General features: G+C 48.3%; 1 long non-coding RNA gene across 1 annotated transcript; it reads left to right on the top strand.

Annotated features, from left to right (window-relative positions):
• Positions 1–3,945: 3,945 nt before the first annotated feature.
• On the top strand, positions 3,946–4,902 carry LOC105739368. The gene is made up of 2 exons (XR_001115289.1): positions 3,946–4,081; positions 4,690–4,902. It is a non-coding gene; the product is annotated as an uncharacterized LOC105739368 (long non-coding RNA).
• Positions 4,903–21,178: the final 16,276 nt, after the last annotated feature.

Here is a 21,178-nt window from a genome sequence, read left to right as displayed (position 1 = left end):
TAGGTAACAGATCAATCTTCCTTGGAAATTATTTGGAGTTTAAGTCACTTAATGTGCCATGATAGGAAAGCTAGAATGGTCTGAGTTGGTAATACTGGTATTGACAGTACATTGAAGAACACTTCTGTTTCAGAACCCCATGGGTGGATATACATGCTGATATCCAAACAATGCTGTTCTGACATCACTGATCTTCCTTGTCAGATTCAAGGGTTGGCACACTTTTTCATAGTCCCCACTCCTTGTGACTCTGTTTGGGTCTGTTACTGTGATGGTGACAGCATATACTTTGTGCCCATCTGCCGATCTGGACAGTTAAGTGAAAACAAGTCCTTGTCAGAAGAAAGCTGGCCTGGCCGAAGGAGGAGCCACTGGCCCTCCCCTAAGTCCCAAACTTTTCCTGACTTGCTGATTCACATTCTTCCTCATTATCACCTGAAGGATTTATGTGCACTGCCTTCGAGCAGAAGTTCTCCATTCAATCCTGGTTGCATGTTGAATTCACATAGGGAGATTTTAAAGATGCCAGTGCCTGTGCACACCCCGGACCTATTGGAATCTCTGAAGATGGGGCCAGGCAGTGGGTCCTTGTCAAAGCTCCTTATGCATTTCTGTTTCAGAACCCCATGGGTGAATATACATGCTGATATCCAAACAATACTGTTCTGACATCACTGATCTTCCTTGTCAGATTCAAGGGTTGGCACACCTTTTCATAGTCCCCATTCCTTGTCACTGTGCAGCCAGGATTGGGAACCAGTTGTCAGGAGGAATGGAGTTTTCTGAGGGAGACAGAATCAACTTGGCATTCTCTGGTGGAACATTCTGCCCTGCAGAAAGAGAATGTGGATATGAACAAGCTCCTTGGGGAAAGTAGAAAATTTATTGCAAAGCTACCAGCCAAGTCCCTTGAGGAAGAACCCAGGGAATATGTGGGGAATGTGTTCCCGTGGCAGGAGAGAGAATTTAGAAGTAGGATGAAAATTTCACTATTTGTGAAGAGGACTTAAAAGATATCCTTAAACGGGCATGATGATGATGCTATTCTCTTTGTTTAGGAAATATTTCAGAGATAAGCCTCAAATGTATAAAAAGAAAAGAGAGAGCTCACCAAGTTGATTAGGGAAGAAAGAAGGCAGGAGAATTCTTGGGGAGGGACTGTTTTGGGGCAAGCTTTCAAGCCTGTGTTTGCACTGAACTGTGGGCAGTCAGGTCTCTGTGGGCTGCCAGCTTCAGTAGACTGCTTGGAGTGTGGATTTTATTGGAGAGGAGGTGGATTCTGAGGCCTAATTAGAGTAATTAGGTGGGTGAAGACTGAAATGGGTATTATAAGAATAGTGTAATTCACCCAGCAGACTGACCCTTATTACAAAAGCGCGACTAAAATTTGCAAGTTGCGTCCACTCTTTTGACTGTACCACTTTACTAGGAGTTAATGAAAACCTTTAAATTCCGTGTATGAAATCACCTTACAAATAACACACAAATCTGTTTTAACATCCAATATGGCCTTTTCCAAAGTAAGTAGTTTGAAGTTATACTGGGGTTTGAAGAGTTGGCGAAGAAGTTGACTGTACCAGGGATGCCTTCCTAAGTCCCTCTCCTCCAGCCCTCCCCAACTTTAGCAGACTTTGGAAGTGACCCCTCAGGCCTTGCCTTGCAGGTTCTATTTGGTGGCAGACAGGACTCAGCAGCCTGTAGTAAATGCAGTCAGGCCTCAGGTCATGATGAGTGGCTTCTTAGCTGTGCCTTCTTATTGGCTCCAGAGAGGCAAGGCTCCTCCTGGGTTAGTGTGTGATGGGGCGATGACACTGGAATATATTGTGTTTTAAACAAATGTGCGTTTTGTTGGGTCTGGCCATCTCTGTAAACCAGACTGTTTTGTTCCGATGTATTTCTGAACTGCACTCTGTAGGTCGCCCGTTGGGGGTGGGATGGGCCTCTGCAGGTTGGAAGGACTAAGTGCAGTTTCAGGTTTCTGTTCAGAGGTCACCTCCCTGAAGAGGCCTTCACAGACCACATTAGCCAGGGGTGTACTGGCAAATGTCTAACAACCAGCTGTTGGGGGCTGAGGGGCAACCCTGTTTGTAGCCTCTGCTGATTTGGTGGTATAAATACCCCCACCACGGCCAATTGCAAGCTACCAAAATGACACCTTTGAAGGAACTAGGGAAGACTTATATAGCAGGATTAACACAAGTACATAGCATTTCCACCATACAGATACGATAGACATAAATACCTGTGCATAAACCACGGTGGCAAACAGCAGCCCGTGAACCAAACCAGCTCAGCACCTGATTTTGTGAATCACATTTGATTGGAACACAGTCGTGACCATTTATCCAAGTACGGGTTGAATATCCCTTATCTGAAATGTTTGAGACCAGAAGTGTTTCAGGTTTCAGATGCTTTTGGATTTGGGAATATTTGCAGTACCAGATGAGCATCCCTAACCCAGAAATCCAACATCCAAAATGCCCCAGTGAGCATTTCCTTTGAGTGTCATGTTGGTACTCAAGAAGTTTTGGATTTTGGAGCCTTTCAGACATTTGGATTAGGGAGCATTTAAGATTTTCAGATTAGAGAGGCTCAGTCTATATTATCAATGCTTTTGTGCTACAATGGCTGAGTCAAATAGTTTTGACTGAACCCTTACGGCTCACACAGTCATTAAATGGCCCTTCCCAGCAACAGTTTGCTTACCTTTGGCACAGAAAATGGTAAAATGTAAAATAATTAGGAAGTAATGAGTTGCGAGTATTTGTTACCTTTAAGTATAATTTCATTTTAAGTTTATATAATTTGTAAGTTTATATAATTTGTTAGCTTAATAACTCAGTAATAGATCCATCCAAGAACGTACTCACAAAATTCCTGAAAATTTAATAATGGGCTCTTGTGAGCCATGGATGCCAGCTCCAGTTTACTTTTGGAATCATCTCAAACACACCTACAGGCACTTATAGACTCCTGTGCGCTTCATTTTCTCCACAGCACTGATCCGTTGGCCGCATGGCTTATCGTGGGCTCCTCAGGACCTCCCCTAGTTCCTTCAATTGTCTTTCCTTACCACCTTGATCAGTGCCTGGCACAAACCTCTCGCCTCAGCCTCCTGAGTAGTTGGGACTGCAGGTGCACACCACCACGCCCAGCTGGCTTTTTACATTTTTGTAGAGAGGGGGCTCTCACTGTGTTGTCTAGGCCGTTTCAGCCTTTTATTCGTAGAAGCCCCACTATTGTCAGTCTGCTCAGAATTAGATCACTGTCCCCATTTCTTTTGAGAAAGCACAAGACGTCTCAGTCTCTAGTTCCTCACATAATGCTTCCTCTCAGAAGTGGAGACATCGTAGAACTCCCCTCCTAGGGCTTTGATGAACTTTGAATGAAACCATGCACGGAAAGTGCTTATCACAGTGCCTGGCACTCCGTAGCCCCTCAGTAAACAGCAGCCACCAGTGGCAGCAGCAGCAGCAGCATTAGTACTAATATCGTAAACGTGAACTTGAGAGACAGGGTGCAAGTCTAATCAGCAGTTCTCTTTCTGCCTCTCATCTCCCTCCACGATCCTATTTTAAGCCACACTCTTGAGTCTTTAGATGGTTTTATGAGATTGAGATTTTCTCAGGCATCTTGTCCCTGAGTGCAGCAGCGCCATCTTGTGGTCATTACTGGTTATGGCGATGTCCTAGATCTAAGCTCCCAAACTCCGAGCGGCAGCCAGAACCCAGGCTTGGGAGGCAGCAGGGATTTTTGAAAGCCAATGTGGCAGTCGGGGCAACACTCCAGATTACACACTACACCCAAGAGGGTTTAAGTTTCCTCTGCGTCATTTCGGGACAGCTGCTTAGTGTTGGCCATTTCTGTTTGTGGCTGTCCTCTCTCATAATGGGCTCTGTCTTGCCCTTTCTCTGCATCTGCCACTCCCTCTGTCTTGAGCTTTCAGGCACCGTCTATAAACGGGGTTTAAAATGAGCTAGCGCCATCTACTGGGCGAATGCCGTAAGGTCGGTTGTGAGGTCCCGGAATCTGCAAAGGAATGAATGAATTACAAATCTGTGGCTTTATGGGGGGAGTGTCGGTACCTAATAGGATTCTGATGTCACCTCCCTTTATTGGCGACCCTTTCTCGGTGTAAGCCTCATATCTACTGTGCTAACTTTAGTACAGGTTACTTTGTCAGGATCCCAATGTGAAAATCAACCACACTGTCTTCAGTGCTTCCCAGAGACGGGTCTTTGGACCAGCCTGCGTCGTAGTCATCCAGGGACCTTTAAGAATGCAGGCTCCGGCTGCGCGTGGTGGCTCTCACCTGTAATTCCAGCACCTTGAGACGCTGAGGCGGGCAGGGCTTGAGGCCAGGAGTTTAAGACCAGCCTGGGCAACACAGCAAGACCTTGTCTCTACAAAAACAATAATAACAATACAAATTAGACAGGTGTAATGATGCACTCCTGTAGTCCTAGCTACTTGGGAGGCTGAGGCTTGAGGATCACTTGAGTCCAGGAGTTGGAGGCTGTAGTGAGCTATGATCACACCACTGCACTTCAGCCTGGGCGACAGAGCAAGACTCTGTCTCTAAAAAAGAGAATTCGGTCTTGGAGGCCCTGTGCAAAACCTACAGCATCAAGCTCTCAGGGTAGGGCCCTGGAATGTGCATTTTGAACACTTCCCCCGTTTCCCACCAAGAGAATCGGGCACACGCTGAAGTGTGAGAACCACTGCCATTATGGAGAAGAAGCTTCCCGCCCCCCTCACCCGCCGCTCTAGAAATCCAGAGAAGAGATTCCACTTGGATTAAGACTTGCAAAAGTGGGGAGTTGAGTCCAGTCTCTTTCCCCCACTGCAATACCCTGTTGCAGTGACACGTAATAATAATAAAAAGACTTGCATGACCTCCTTTCTGTGCAAATGAGAGCGAGCATCTCTAACAAAACCACAGTGCCCCTGTCGCTCATTTTGTGTGTGGATTCAGTGATAACAGACCCAAAGTCCTGGGACCAGCACCTGGCACACCATGGGGACTCAGATGGGTCACTACTGCTGCTGTTACCTGTGTGAGGCCGGCTGGAGGCCTCCTCAGCATTCCTCACCCCCTCCCATCCACCTCTGCTTGGGAGGTGGGGGAAAATGGTTTACACTTTAATACCAAGGCTCGGCCTGCCACTTTGGGCCCTTCTCCCAGAGCAGGGCTCACTTCAAACAAAGCACACAGCCGTGTTGGAAAGATTGCAGTACTGAGGTCACCCCCTTCCTGGGTGGCACCTCTCTGAGCCTCAGTTTCCCCATTCCTAATACAGAGAATTGTATTAGAGTCTGTGCTGTCCCTTCCAGCTCTGACGTTCAGGGTGGCTCAGTGCTTTGGAAGCCCCTTCCCCATGTGGCACTTCCATGGTGTCTGGGTCTGGTGTGTGCAGAGAACCCCCCTCAGAACGCCGATTTCTCTTGCTTTGGTTCTTTCTCTGCCTGCTACCCCTAACCAATTTTGCACAAATTGTGAGTCATGTAGGTGCTCGATACATGAGTGCTTGTTTTTCAAAAGCCTTCAGGTTGTGCATACCTCATCTCCAGCAATTCTGTTGCTAGGAAATTTTTCTAAGGCAATCATGATTACAGATGTGCCCAAGAGTAGCCATCAGACTCCAAGCAGCAAGTTTTATAATGCGGGCCAAACTTGAAAAAGTTAAATGTGCAGGACTGTAATAAATTATGGTACAGCTAGACTATACCACAACCATTAACCGTGTGCAGTCACTAATGATTCTTCTGGAATGTAATTTTTTTAAGAACATGAGCAAAAATTCACAGTATTCACTTTTAGGTGAAAAAAGTGGATTATTAAAAACATGTATCATAATAGATCTAATTTGGTGTATACAACAATTTGTGGCTGGGCATGATGGTTCATGCCTGTAATCCCAGCACTTTGGGAGGCTGAGGTGGGCGGATCACCTAGGGTCAGGAGTTTGAGACCAGCCTGACCAATATGGTGAAACCCCATCTCTACTAAAAATTAAAAAATTAGCCAGGCTGTGGTGGCATGCCTGTAATCCCAGCTACTCAGGAGGCCGAGGCAGGAGAATCGCCTGAACCCAGAAGGCAGATGTTGCAGTGAGCCGAGATCGTGCCACTGGACTCCAGCCTGGGTGACAGAGGGAGACCCTGTCTCAAAAAAAAAAAAAAAAACTGTGCATGTACCGAAAAGTTTGTCTGCAGGGAATACGTTGATTCCTGAGATGACAGTGACTGCAGATGACTTTCATGTTTGTTTTTCTCTTGTCAGTATTATCTAAATTAAAATCCATGGTTGGCTGAATGGCAGGATGTGCAGGGAGGGTTGTCAGGAAGGGGCCATTTATCAGAAGGAGAGAACAGACACCAGAAAGGGTGTGGGCTGTCAATCAAATACTGTTGAGGTGTTTGGGAGTGTGGAAGGGTCACCTCCAAGGTCATTCGCATGATAAAGACCCACGTGGACTTCCACCAGTTTTGAAAAGAGACCTGGCCGTCCTGGGAAGAAAAAGACTGTCTGGAAGGGCAGTGGCTGGGCCTCTGGAGATCAGAGGCTTTTATGACTCCCTGGAGGGACCGCATTGCAGCTGGCACGGAGGGTGAGGCTGCCAAGAGCTCACCACATCAAAGGGGTGGGCGTGGCAGTGGGGGGCTCTGGGGTGCACCAATGGTTTCGATCAAAACAGAAGCCATCCCCAGACCAGGAGGAGTGTTCTGTGTGGTGGGGGTCCTGTAGAGGATAGCATACGGCATAAACGTCAGGATCACACTGGGTAGACCGAGGCAGCTGAGCCAGGAGGCAAGGAAGAAAGAGGAAGACTGTATTCTGTCCAGTTGGTATAAAAATCAGACTCAGCCAGCATCGCCCTCTGCTCTATGTTCAACCTTCCAGGTAGCCACCTAGAAAACCTTTTCACACCCATTGTCCCCACCCTCTGAGTAGACAGAATGGAGAGTTTTATTTCACAGCTGGAGAAACTAGGGCTAAAGGAGCTCAATGATCCCACTAGGGTTACTTGCTAACCAGACCTGTGCTGTGGGACTGTCCCGCAGGACGAAAGCAGCAGCTAGGAGTGACCATGGGGAGCCCCCTTGCCCCATAGGTAAATGCCGTCACCCTTTCCCAGCCTCAGATGATAGGGGTTCTGGGACAGAGAGACCCTGAACATAGAGTGCTGTGGGGAGTGGTGTGTGCCTGGAGCATGCTGTGTGGACAGAGGAGGTGGAAGAGATGAGGTGGTTTGGGCTAAGACGAAGAGCAACTGTGGGAGGGGCTGCATTCTGAAGACCCCAGAGCAGGGGACGAGGAAGAAATCGATCGAGCAATCCTCCCAGCTTGACCTCCCAAAGTTCTAGGATTACAGGCATGAGCCACCGTGCCTGGCCTACCTGGATTGTGGTGTGTCTGCTCTCTGGGCCTCAGTTTCCCCATTTGGTGAACATTGGGCCTTGGGTTACGTGCTTCCTATATATGCTCTCTTATTCTTGTGAGAACCTCATCCCTAATTATCTGATGAGAAAGCTGAGGCTCAGGCAGAGCCAGAGGGACTTGAAGTCAGGGCCGCCTGCCTCTAGTAGCCTGGCATTGACTCTAAAAATGACGAGTGGGAGGAGGGCAGGTTGGTCCAAGATGATTCCCTCAGCTCCTGCCTGCTTCTGCGGTCTCTCTGGAGATGGCTGCAAGGCTGTGCTGGGCCCCAGCACTGTCCCCTCAGCTAGGGAGCAGTTGGCAGGGTTCCCACTGTTCAGTCAGGTAAGGGCCTGCTGTTCTTCAGTGTGGCCTGTGTTTGGTGCCCATTCTCTAGTCCAGAGTGCCCAGAGAGCATGCCATCTATCCTGCCTGGGAGGGCGGCCTTGTGCTCAGCTTGAATTTTATTTCCTCCAGCCCCTGGTAGCCCCTTCACCTCTGCCAGCCTATCTGCTGTGGGCGTGGGCTCCTGTTCTGTCACATTCTGTCCATGTCCAGGGCTAGGCACAGAGCTGCAGTGCTGGTGGGGAGGGGCGCTGCCAGGGATGGCCCAGAATCTAGACCCTGGATGGCACTGGGGAAGCATGGGCTGCTCCCTTTTCCTGTCTTTCTTTGTTATTGAGATGCACCTTGTTATCCTAAAGGGCACTGGGCCCCTGTTTACGGCTCAAGGAAGTTTACATTTCCACACACCCTTGCAGCCATACATTAGGTCAACCTGGGGACCTTTCCCAGCACCTCCAAGGCTCCTTCTGCTCCCCCAAGTCAAGTTACCTCCCTGCACCAGTGATCACCACTATTTTGACTTCCGTCACCGTAGATCCCTGTTGCCAGGTTTTGAACTTATGTAAAGGGAGTCATAGATCATGCACACTTCAGGTAGTGTCTGACGTCATGCTGTGTGCATCCTTCGGGCCGTGTCTGTTGTATATGTCAGTGATTCTACTTCATAGCTATGTGATGCTCTCTTATGTAAATACACAATCGTTTATTTATGGTTCTCATACTGATGGAAAGGGGCACTGCTGACAGTTTGGGGCTAATACACATGACCCCACTGTGATCCTTCTTGAATTGGTGGATTTTAGCTTTAGGAGAGACAGCTACAGCCTTTTCCAAAGTTTACACTCCATCCTTCTTTTATTATTATTTTTTAACCAACTCCACTGAGGTATAATTTACATGCAGTAACATACACATATTTTAAGTAAACAGTTAGATGAGTTTTGATACATTCATGAATTTATTTTTTATGAGACCAGGATCTCACTATGTTGCCCAGGCTAGTCTCGAACTCCTGGGCTCAAGCGATTCTCCTGCTTCCGCTTCCCAAGTATCTGGGACTACAGGCATGCACCACCATGCCCAGCCAATTTTAAAAATTTTTTGTAGAGATGGGGATCTTGTTATGTTGCCCAGGCTGGTCTTGAATTCCTGACCTCAAGTGATCCTCCTGTCTGGGCATCCTGAAGCTCTATTACAGGCGTGAGCCACCACTCCAGGATCTGACAAACTTTCTTTAGTGTTGAAGTTCAGTGACTTGGAGTAGTCACCTCTAGCTCAAGGTGCATGTGCCTGTGTGTTCTCTCCTTTTTTTGATAAAACCCAGGCTCAGCATAGGGTGGAGAAAAAGGCTGAAAGTCAGCCCAGAAAGCAGTGTAGAAAGTAGAAAGCTAGTCTGGACTACCATTAGCATCAAGGACCTCAGTCGCTGGAGCCATTGAGATGGGTCCACCCCTTCTCCCTCTCTTTCTCTCTCTCTCTTTTTCTTTCTTTAATTCATTAGCAACAGGGTCTGTCTCACTATGTTGCCCAGGTTGGAACACCTGGGCTCAAGCAACCCTCCCATCTCAGCCTCCCAGGCCCAGCTCAATCTTTCTTTTTAAAGTTGGAGAATTTTCTAAAGTTCTCCAACTTTAAACGCTGCTGCCTAGGGAGGCAGGGCTGCACCCGTGGGCAGAGTTAGAGGCAGAGCTGGAACAGAACCCCAGCATGGGAAGTCCGTGTTCACAGGGGGGCCATTTCACCCTGGGACATTGTAGAGCAGCCCAAGGCTCTGACTAGAGAGGCCCAGCGCCTGGGGCTGGTGCTTGGTCCGAGCTCTGCAGGCCTTCCTGGGTGGAGAGGAGACTCTTCCTGCCATGCACACCAGGCCTTCCCTAAGTGACTCAAATACCAACCTTCCTTGGGCTTCCTGGACTGTGAGGATTCCACAGTCTGGCAGGGCTGGTGGCCTCAGCTGCACACTCTGCAACCAAGAGGGCTGTAGCTCCTGATTCCACCCCATCCCTCAGCGGCTCCCCAGTGCTCTTCCAGGCCTTAGGCCTGCACCATCCCCACCTCTCCCTCCTCACCAACCTGCCACCTCCTGCCTCAGGTTGACACACTCAGGAAGAATTCAAGCCTGTCCCTATACAAATGCCATATTCCCAGGCACTTGCCTGAGTAGAGACGAAGTCTCAGATCACTTCTAGGTGAGCCCGAGGTGCCCACCGTCCCCACACCCCCTCCAGGAGTCCTTGCATTTGCGCAATGCTTTAGACTCATCTGTCGGCTTGGCAGTGGGGCCCCCAGAGGGCGAAAGCCACATTGTCCCTGTGTCATCAGCAACCAGCACAGGGGGCACCAACTGTGGTGCCCCCCCATGTTTGTCGGGAGACTGAATGATTCTCAGGAAGCTGCGCGGCCACCGGTCATTTTACGTGGGCATTTCCAAGCTGGGTGCTTTTTGCACCATGCTATTTTGGGCGGGAAGACTTTTCCAGTCCCTTTTTCCTTGGCATGCCACAGAAGAATTTCCTTCACCCACATCTGGAGCATCTAGAATTACCCAGGTCAGCCTGTTGCTTTCAATGGCAAACATCCAGTGCATGGTGTTGGCTCATTTTCATTCCCACTGTCTGGGAGCCCTTGAGCCTTGAGCTTTGGTTCACTATGGGCAGTCTCTTCCCTCCAGGCCTTGGCTAGAGCCAGGCAGGGACAGTGCCCACTCAGGGGCCGATCCACATCCCTGGGGGCCACCAGTTCGAGCTGGGTGCTCTGTGAAACCAGCCACACCCAAGCTACTGGACTCTGGTCACTCCATGCTCCTTGGCAAGACTGTCTGTCTGTGAACCTCAGTCCCTCTATCCATAAAATGAGGGATCCTAGACTGGGACTGTCAAGCTCACTTGTCTACAGGGGCCAGGCAGGTACCTTAGGGAAGGGAGAGGGTTGGAGTGTTGGTGAAGAGCTGATATGGTAAAGGAAAGGAAGAAGCAGACCAGTATATTCTGATTTTTTTTTTTTTTGAGACGGAGTCTTGCTCTGTTGCCCAGGCTGGAGTGCAGTGGCACGCTCTCAGCTCACTGCAACCTCTGCCTCCCGGGGTCAAGCAATTCTCTGCCTCAGCCTCCTGAGTAACAAGGATTACAGGTGCATGCCACCACGCCTGGCTAATTTTTTTGTATTTTTAATAGAGACAGAGTTTCACCATCATAGCCAGGTTGGTCTTGAACTCCTGACCTCGTGATCCACCTGCCTCGGCCTCCCAAAGTGCTGGGATTACAGGCGTGAGCCACTGCACCTGGCCTATATTCTGATTTTTCAGACGAAGTCAGAAATTTCTAAGAGAAGCAAAAGTTCCCGATCTGTAAAAATCTGGCAACTTCTTTTTTTAAACTCTGTATGTGCCAGACGCGTTTAAGCCAGAGCAGCTCCATCTTGAGTAAGGGCTGGGTAAGATGAGGCTGAGACCTACTGATCTGCATTCCCAGGAGGTTAAGGCATTCTAAGTCACAAGATGAGCTAAGAGGTCGGCACAAAATACAGGTCACAAAGACCTTGCAGATAAAACAGGTTGTGGTAAAGGAGCCAGCCAAAACCCACCTAAACCAAGGTGGCGACAAAAGTGACCTCTGGTTGTCCTCATTGCTCATTATGAACTAATTATAATGTATTAGCATGTTAAAGACACTCCCATCAGCACCATGACAGTTTACAAATGCCATGGCAACATCTGGAAGCTAACCATATGGTCTAAAAAGGGGAGGAACCCTCGGTTCAGGGAAATCTCTGCCTCTTTCCTGGAAAACTCATGAATAATCTACCCCTTGTTTAGCATAGGACCAAGAAATAACTATAAGTATAGTCAGTCAAGCAGCCCATGATGCTGCTCTGCCTTTGAAGTAGCCATTCTTTTATGCCTTTACTTTCCTAATAAACTTGCTTTCACTTTACTCTATGGATTCACCTCAAATTCTTTCTTGTGCTAGATCCAAGAACCCTTTCTTGGGGTCTGGATTGGGACCCCTGTCCCGTAACATATGGACCAGCTATTTGAGCTCTGGCCTAGACATCCTGCTCTATATACCTTCCACCTGGGGGATTGGTGGGTGGTGGCAGGGCGGGAACCCCAGAAAGGTGCAGGGCTTGAATTCTGACTACACCCGCCCCTCCCCACACGCCAGCTGTCATGTGGCAGGCACCCTTTGCAGTGTGATCGCCTTCCTTTCGGGGCGCCCGAGCTAGCATATGAATTTTTGATCAGCTTGCCTTTTGAATGAGTTGACTATCATGAATAATAGGGCAAAGGGCACCAGCATTGTGTCTTTAACTATAACTGTTCCAATTAATTATGGGTATAATTAGCATACATCGTGAGCAACCCTGGAAAATAATACTTCATGGGTTATAGATGCCCTGGCAGCTGTAACATGAAGTGTGATACCGGGCTGGGGTAGAGATAGTTATTAATAAATTACTCCCATTGTCAGAGACCCTTATTTATACAAATTAGCAGGGGATACATAATCAACTTTAACTGTATAATTTATAATAATTGATTTCATTTTGACTGACCACCAGTCGCTTACCAAATACCCTTGGAAGAAAAATTGCCCTATTAGGTTAAGTTTAATCCTAAACATAGCTAATGAATCCTATTACTTTAAGGTCATATTTGAAGCTTTTGTTAATTGTCAGAACCATTTTAAATTGATTAGAGTTAAATTAAATCAATGTAATGTTTAGAAAAACAATATTTCTAATGGATGAGGCCAGGCTGACCTCGAATAAACATATTTATCAACCGATTCCTGGTGACGAGAAGGGGAACAGCTGGGCCCATAAGTCACATTTGTCTATAATATGGGAAATGTCACCAGGCAATTAGTTATGTCAGGTAATGAATAGGGAGCACGGGGACTCCCCTCTGGCAGCTGGTGTGGATGGGGTAGAATGTTCCAGACCTGAGCCCCTGGCTGCTCCCCTCTGGATGGTCTTTGTTTCCCCAACTTAAACCCAATGCTTCTCAGCTTCCTCATTCACCTCCCTGGATGCTCACCTGGTCCACATTCCCTCCCTGCCCTGTCCCCAGTCTCTCAGGCTCTAGTGCTCTGGCCTTCCACCCGGAGCTGGGAAGCCACCCGTCTGCCCCGTACACACCTACTCATCCTGTTACAGGAAAGGGGTCCCGATCCAGACCCAAGGGAGCATTCTTGGATATCACACAAGAAAGAATTCAGGGCAAGTCCATAGAGTAAAGTGAAAGCAAGATTATTAAGAAAGTAAAGGAATAAAATAATGGCTACTCCATAGACAGAGTAGCCCCGAGGGCTGCTGGTTGTCTATATTTATGGTTATTTCTTGATGATATGCTAAACAAAGGGTGGATTATTCATGCCTCCTCTTTCTAGACCATATAGGGTAACTTCCTGAGGTTGCCATGGCATTTGTAAACTGTCATGGCCCTGGTGGGAATGTAGCAGTGAGGACGATCAGAGGTTACTCTCAGTGCCATCTTGGTTTTGGTGGGTTTTAGCCGGCTTCTTTACTGCAAACTGTTTTATCAGCAAGGTCTTTATGACCTGTATCTTGTGCTGACTTCCTACCTCATCCTGTGGCTTAGAATGCCTTACCATCTGGGAATGCAGCCCAGTAGGTTTCAGCCTTATTTTACCCAGCCCCTACTCAAGATGGAGTTGATCTGGTTCACACACCTCTGACAGTCCCTCACCGTCCCCTGGGTTTTGCTCAGGTATCACTGCCTCGGGGAAGCCTTCCCTGACCCCCATTCTCCATCAACCTCCCAAGGATGAGCTGTCAGGGCAACATGGGTACGCTTCTCAGCTGTCGTTTTCCACCCATGTGATTCCAACACCAGGCTTCAAGCCCCATGAGAGCAGCCCTGTGTCACTTCCTTAGCCCTGGGTCTCAGATTCTGAGCCCTGATGGAATGCCATGAGGATCTGCTGAATGAATGAAGGAGTGAAGGATGCAGGACTGATATTGGGCTACTCAGAGAATGTCATCTACTGCTTACAGAACATTTACCAAACGCGAAGTATTTTACATACATTCAGCTAGTTTTTGAGACATTCCTGAGAGGTGGGGCCTGGTACTTCCATTTTATAAAAGAAATAACTCATCCAAGACGTCTTGGCTAAGTGTGAAGGAGATAGGATTCAAACTCAGGTCCAAGCTGGGTGCAGTGGCTCACGCCTGTAATCCCAGCACTTCAAGAGGCCGAGGTGGGAGTGTTGCTTGAGTCCAGGAGTTCGAGACCAGCCTGGGTAACATACTGAGTGAGACCTTGTCTTTACAAAACAAAAGACAAAAAACAAAAACAACAAATTAGCTGGGCATATGGTGGCATGTACCTGTGGCCTCAGCTACTGGGGAGGCTGAGGCAGGAGGATCGCTTGAGCCCAGGAGTTGGAGGCTGCAGTGAGCTGTGATTGTGCCACTGTACCCCAGCCTGGATGGCAGAGCAAGACCCTGTCTCTAAAAATCAGTCAATCGATAAACAAACAAAAAAACTCAGGTCCAAGAAAATCCAAAGCCCTTTCTGAAGCCTTTGCCTGGTCAGCCAGGATTCCTGCCGGAAACAGCATGGGGACCTTGAGGAAAGGTTTGGATTTCCAGAGGGAGGCCGAATGGATCCTCTGGGCTAACTCACGAGAGAACCAAATCTGGGCGGGAGAAGCAGATGTCGGGGAGAGGAAAGAGCTGGTTCATTCCAGTGGCCCCTGCTTCTTCCCCAGCCCAGAGGGGTGGTCCCTGGGTGGGGTGGTGCATAGGGTGGAATTCCTGCCAGACATCCGGACCCGCGGTAAGTCCTCGATGGGAAATGTATTCACCGTGTTACCTTGGGAGCATCACTGTGGCCTCGGTTTCCAGGGCTGTGAAATGAGTTCCCAGCCACAGCACTGCTCAGAAGAAAGGCACGGCAGGAGCAGGCTCATGATGTGCACTGGGGAAGCCCCTCCTCTCCTCTGTCCCCCCCTTGCTTCTGTCACCCTGGATTAGCGGCAGGAGGTGAGGATCTCTGCCTTTACCTAGCTTCTGCTTGGCACCTTGGAATGGAGGTGGCCAGAATGCTGGGATCTTTCAAGCCTGCTGAAGCCTGAAAGAGGGGCCCTTAAACGGACCAAGGTGCCTAGGATAGGAAAGGCATTCAGACTCCCCGTACAGGGAATAAAGATTCAGAAAAGATTCAGAAACTCACAGGCACGTGCCACCACACCCAGCTAATTTTTGTATTTTTAGTAGAGACAAGGTTTCTCCATGTTGGCCAGGCTGATCTCAAACTCCTGACCTCAGGTGATCCACCTGCCTCGGCCTCCCAAAGTGCTGCGATTATAGGCATGAGCCACTGCGCCTGGCCTTGCATGTGCAGTCTCTACAGTTGGTTCTGTGCTTGGCTTTATGAATTGAATCATACAATTCGGAGACTGCCGATCAATACCAGCATATAATAAGGGTGTCTTCATTTTTGTAAGCAGTTGCTTGGTGTTGTATTGCTTGGTTGTGCTGTCATTTATTTATTTAGCCATTTAGATTGTTTCCAGGCTGTAGCTGCTGCTTCCTCTTCCTCCTCCTCCTCCTCTGAAACGGCTTCTCCAGGTGCTTTTTGTAGTAAACTCACTCTGGGCTGTCCTGAAAATCTGCCCACATGCCAAGTGGTCATTGAGGGAAAGAGCATTTCTTTTTAGGCAGAGTCTCACTTTATTGCCCAGGCTGGAGTGCAGGGGCATGATCTCGGCTCACTGCAACCTCCACCTCCCAGGTTCAAGCAATCGTCATGCCTCAGCCTCCCAGTAGCTGGGATTACAAGTGCCTGCCACCATGCCCGGCTAATTTTTGTATTTTTAGTAGAGACGGGGTTTCATCATGATGGCCAGGCTGGTCTTGAACTCCGGACCTCAAACAATCTGCCCGCCTCGGCCTCCCAAAGTTCTGGGATTACAGGCGTGAGCCACAGTGCCCCGCCAGCATTTCTTTACTAAACCCGAATCCTTCTACATCCCACACCTGCTGTTGGAGGAAACACAATGTCGCTTTGCAGAGGTTGCTGTGGTGGGTGGGAGGGATCGTGGTGGGCATGTGAACAACTGAGGGATAGTAGGGGCCTCAGGGAGAGGAGTCCTATCTGTTATAAGTGGCCCCTGAGTGTGCCAGGCACTTCACAGCCCTGTACTGATCAATACAGGGCACTTTGATCAGCTTATACCTGATACAGCAAGGGCTAGATTCTGACATGCGGTTACCTGGGAGGGAGGGAACAGGAGCCAGGGAGGATATAACAGGGAGTGCATCAGGGAGTTGAGAAGACTCTGGTGGGTGCGGGCCACAAGCTCAGGCTGCCTGAGAAGTCCCACAATCTGCCGTCTGCAAGCCCTTTGGGCTTGGGCTGGAACAAGACCAGTGGCTCAGGGTGTACCCTCAGGGGCCCCATTCCTGCCCCTGAGGGTACACCATTCCCTCAATGGCTGGAATGGGGTGGTCTGTGTCTCCAAGGAAGTTCTACCCCTTCTAGGAGAAGCAATAGACATTGCGAACCATAGCCTTTTCCCTGCTTTGTGGGTCATAGAGTGGAGGTTGCAAACTCAAGGCCTGCCTGCATGACATTTGCAAAAACCTGTGAAAAGTTGCCAGCCAAGGTGGTTAATTTCATGTATCAACTTGAGTGGGTTAGTGGGTCCCCAGATTAAACACTGCTTCTGGGTGTGTCTGTGGGGGTGTTCCAGGCAAGATTCGCATTTGAATCCGTGAACTCGCTTAAGCAGTTGTGGGTGGGGGACATCCGATCCTTTGAGGGCCTGAATATAATTTTAAAAGGAGAAGAAATCCACCCCCACTTTTTTCTGGCCTCACATCTTGAGCTGGGACATCTCGTTCTCATCTTCTCCTGCCCTCAGACTGGGATTGACTCCACCTGCTCTCCCTGGACAGCCACTGGTGTAGTTCAAGTCCAAGCCCAAAGGGCTTGCAGATGGCAGATTGAGGGGCTCCTCAGGCTCCCTAACAGAAGGAGCCAGTTGCTCATAATAAACCCCTCTCTCTCTCTGTCTCTCCCACTCTCTCTCTGTATATGGAAACACACACATGTATATTCTATTGGTTCTGTTTCTCTGGAGAACTCTAATTAAATCAGTGTTTAAAAAAATGGAAGATTTCACGTAAAATCTGGATCTTCAGCCTTTCTCGAAAAAACTGGAGGAGTTGGCACATCAGGCATTGTTATCTACAAGGGCACCCAGGGGCAGCAGAGGACCCGCACGATCAGCCCTGAGCTCTGCCATTCTCCGCAGTCCCCACCTGTCTGCTTCCTAGAGCCTGGACACCAGACATAATTAAGTTTGCAACCCTTAGCATAAAGGGAAGGCCATCGGGATCCATGTATCCTGCCTCCCAGGCTGGTTCCTTCCAGGGGGTATCAGGGAAGGAACTGGTCCAGGCCTCTCTCCTGGGCTTGCAGATGGCTGTCTTCTCCCTGCATCTCTTTACAAGGCTTTCTGTCAATGCCTCTGTCTCTCCGTCCAAATGTTCCCTTTTTATAAGGACATCAGTCATATTGGATTAGGGCCCATCCTAATATGCTCATTCTAACTTGAGTACTTCTGTAAAGACCATATGTCCGAATAAGGTCACATCTAGGGGACTGGGGAATAGGACTCTAACAAGTCTTTTTTTTGGAGGGGAAACAAGTTAACCTATAACAGGGGGCTTTAGGAATCAACTTCATTTGTCCAAATGAATTATGGTTATCTTGCTTTCTCCTCCATGACATCGAACTCTGCTGACACCCTAGGTCAGGGATGACTTGTATATCACCGCTCTCACAGCAGACATCATTAACTGATCATCGAACTTTTGCATTGAATCTGGCTGGGACCTCAGAATCCTTCTAAACACAGCTCTCCTGGTACCTACTACAAATCTGTTTATCGTATCTGACCTGTGCCTTGCTCTGTTATGTGTTGCTTCTGTCTTGCTTGGTTCAATTCTGTTTCCTCTGCTTAGGAATGCTCTTAAAGCCCAATTCAAGTGTCTACTTTCTCCCTCTGTATAGCCTTCCCTGATTATCCAAGCAAAGAATATCTCTTCTTCCATGTGCACCAATGCACTGGTTCTGAAATTGTCCCTGTAGGAAGGGCCCTCGTTGGAAGAAAGAGACTTGGGGATGGGTTTGCATAAACTTTGCCTGGGAGTCAGAAAAGCCCAATTATTTACATCAAAGTAAGGGGGATGGGCTGGTGGAAATGGGAAGGAGGACCAATCCCCCCAGCCCCTTATGCTCAGTACTTGGTACTCACCCTACTTGTCTCATTCATTGCATCCTAAAAATTATCTGTGCAGAGAATGAGAATTTATATAAACCTGAAAATGACAGCTTTCCTTTTGAAGGAGGGCTTCGGCCTATTCCTGGAGTGGTTTGAGGGGAGCGTGGACGTTCCCCAGATATACATAAATTACCCTCTCCTTCAGAGAGTGGAGATTTAGCAGCTGTGTTTTCCTAAGACAAGGCCTTCCCTGCTCTTAAGAAACAGGAAATTCAGTTTTTGGCTTTCTAATAACTTGAGCTCTGGGTTCTAGTATCACATGGAGATTTTTTCTGATTGGCTACTTAGGGGAGGGAGAGGAGATAAACCCGGAGGTAGGAGCTGATCCCTCCAAGCCATTCTCCAAAAGTAGAGTCTGGGTGAGGTTCAATAGCAGCCTCCCCAAAGGTATGTCCACTCTGAACCTCAGAAGTGACCTTATCTGGAATAAGGATTTCTGCAGATGTGATTAAGACTAGGGCCTCAAGCTGATGTTACACCTGGAATAGGGCCCTAAAGCCGATGACAAGTATCCTGATAAGAGACAGAAAAGAAGACACACAGGGCAGGTGTGGTGGCTCACACCTGTAATCCCAGCATTTTGGGAGGCTGAGGTGGGTGGATCACCTGAGGTCAGGAGTTCAAGACCAGCCTGGCCAACATGGTGAAACCCATCTCTACTAAAATTACAAAAATTAGCTGGGCATGGTGGCGGGTGCCTGTAATCCTAGCTACTTGGGAGGCTGAGGCAGGAGAATCGCTTGAACCCAGGAGGTGGAGGTTGCAGTGAGGTGGGATGGCGCCATTGCACTCCAGCCTGGGCGACAAGAACAAAACTCCATCTCAAAGTAAATAAATAAATTAAAATTAAAAAAAAGAAAGAAAGAAAAGGAGTCACACAAGAGAGAAACAGGTGTGAGAATGGAGACAAAAATGGGAGCACTGAGTCCACCAGCCAAGGGATGCCCAGGGCTGCCAGCAGGCATCAGTAGCCGGAGAGACAGGAACTGTTAGCACTTAGGGAACCTGTCTGAATCACATAGCATCAAATATTACTGGCAGCAAATCCATATGGATCTGTAGCAGCCTCATTTCTTGCCTCCTCAGAAGAAAGAATTCAACTGAAGGGCATAAGGCAGAGTGAGAGACCAAGGCAAATTTTAGAGCAGGAGTGAAAGTTTATTAAAAAGTTTTAAGGGCAGGAATGAAAGGAAGTAAAGTACACTTGGAAGAGGGCCAAGCTGGTGAGTTGAGAGTCAAGTGTGTGATTTGAGCTTCGACTTAGGGTTTCATACTTCCAGGGTCTTGCGTCCCTTCTCCCCTGATTCTTCCACTGGGGTGGGTTGTCCGCATGTGCAGTGGCCTGACAGCACTTAGGAGGGGCCACGTGTGTGTGTGTTTACTGAAGTTGTGTGCATGCTCAGTTAAGGTGTGTTCCTAGAAGGTCATATACCAGGTAAACTCCGCCATTTTGCCTCTGAGTGCTCATGCTTGAGCCCACTCGCCCACTCGCCCACTCCTGAGATCTTATTGGGAAGCTGCTGATCACCAGTTTCAGGTGTTTCTGTCTATTGGGAGACAGCCTATCCCTGGTGCCAGCTGTGACCAATTATTATTTTAGAGAGACAGCTTAATAACTATCTGACCATCACCTGATGGTCACCTGACACTCCTGGTGGGGGTGACCCTCTCCTGCTCTGCTCGTATCTAACTACCGACTATGACAGAATAGATTTTCCCACCAAGCCTCAGAAGGAGCGTGGTCTTGCCAACACCTTGATTTCAGCCTTCCTGCCTCCAGAAATGTAAGAGACCACATTTCTGTTGTTTTAAGCCACTAAGTTTGTGGTCATTTGTTACAGCGGCCCAAGGAAACTAATACACTGGGTCATCATTTTTATTGACCTCACAGTAGTTAACACACCGATGAAAAGACTCCGGGTGAGACAGAACTGTGAGGCCCACAGCAGAGGTTCAAAAAGGGTGGTGTGTTTTTGTTTCCTTCACAGCTTCTCAAGCCCCGTGCGCTGTCTTCTCCAGGTATCTTCTGGGTTTGTTGTCTGCCCTGTCAGATCCTGGAGTGGCTTCAGACCGAGAGCTTTCCTTCGACATGGCAAAGGAAGATAGCTTTTGGAGAAGGGAGAGGGAGTAGGGCAGAGTGGACACTGGCGGGAAGGTGAAGAATGGGGGTATGGGGAAAAAGGAAGCAGGAGGGCTGGGTGCCAAAGCTCATGCCTGTAATACCAGCACTTTGGGAGGCCGAGGCAGGAGGATTACTTGAGGCCAGGAGTTCTGAAGCCTGGGCAACATAGCAAGACCTCCATCTCTAAATAAAATAAAATAAAATAAAATAAATTAGCTGCACATGGTGGTGCACACCTGTAGTCCCAGCTACTTGGGGAGGCTGAGGCAGCAGGATCGCTTGGGTCCAGGGAGGCAGTGAGCTGTGACTGTGTCACTGCACTCCAGCCTGGGCAACAGAGTGAGATCCTGTCTCTAAAAATAAAAAGAAAGAAAAAAGAAAAGATTGACTGGAGCTCTGAAGTCTGAGGCCCCCCAAAATGAGGCTGTTGTTCAGGTTGGTGGTTGTGAGGGGTACTACAGGGTGCCCCAAGACCAGTTGGGTCTGAGCCCTTGCCCACCTGATTCCACATAGCTCTTTTGTGCCCATTGCAGACCCTGAAATTCCACTATTAAATTCTCTTGGAAGACCTGGGGTGGAGGTGAGTTCTACAGCAATTACAACTCAGTGTTGTCTTCCTTTATAAATCACATCCGCGATGCAGGTTGGCTACATCCAATTCCGGCATTTTAAAGGCTGAGTGACAAAGACACGTGTGAAGCAATCTGAATACATAAGGCTGGATTTCTATGACATTTTCTCCTAACATTTATACTTGTCTTGTTCATCTTTATTTCCATGACAATTTTTTTGTCCACTGCTTTCATAGGGAACACAACATTTTAAAAGCAAATTATCATTATGGAATCTTTTACAAACCTTCAAATTAGTTTAAAAAATGTTTTCCACTCATATTTCATTGGTTGGATATTATTTAATTAATGCTATAGAAACTCCAAAGAATGAAAAATAGAACTAGCATTTGACCCAGCA

Source organism: Nomascus leucogenys, chromosome 2, assembly GCF_006542625.1.
Source record: "Nomascus leucogenys isolate Asia chromosome 2, Asia_NLE_v1, whole genome shotgun sequence".
NCBI classification, from domain to species: Eukaryota; Metazoa; Chordata; class Mammalia; order Primates; family Hylobatidae; genus Nomascus; species Nomascus leucogenys.
This window is presented reverse-complemented; position numbering and strand designations above follow the sequence as displayed.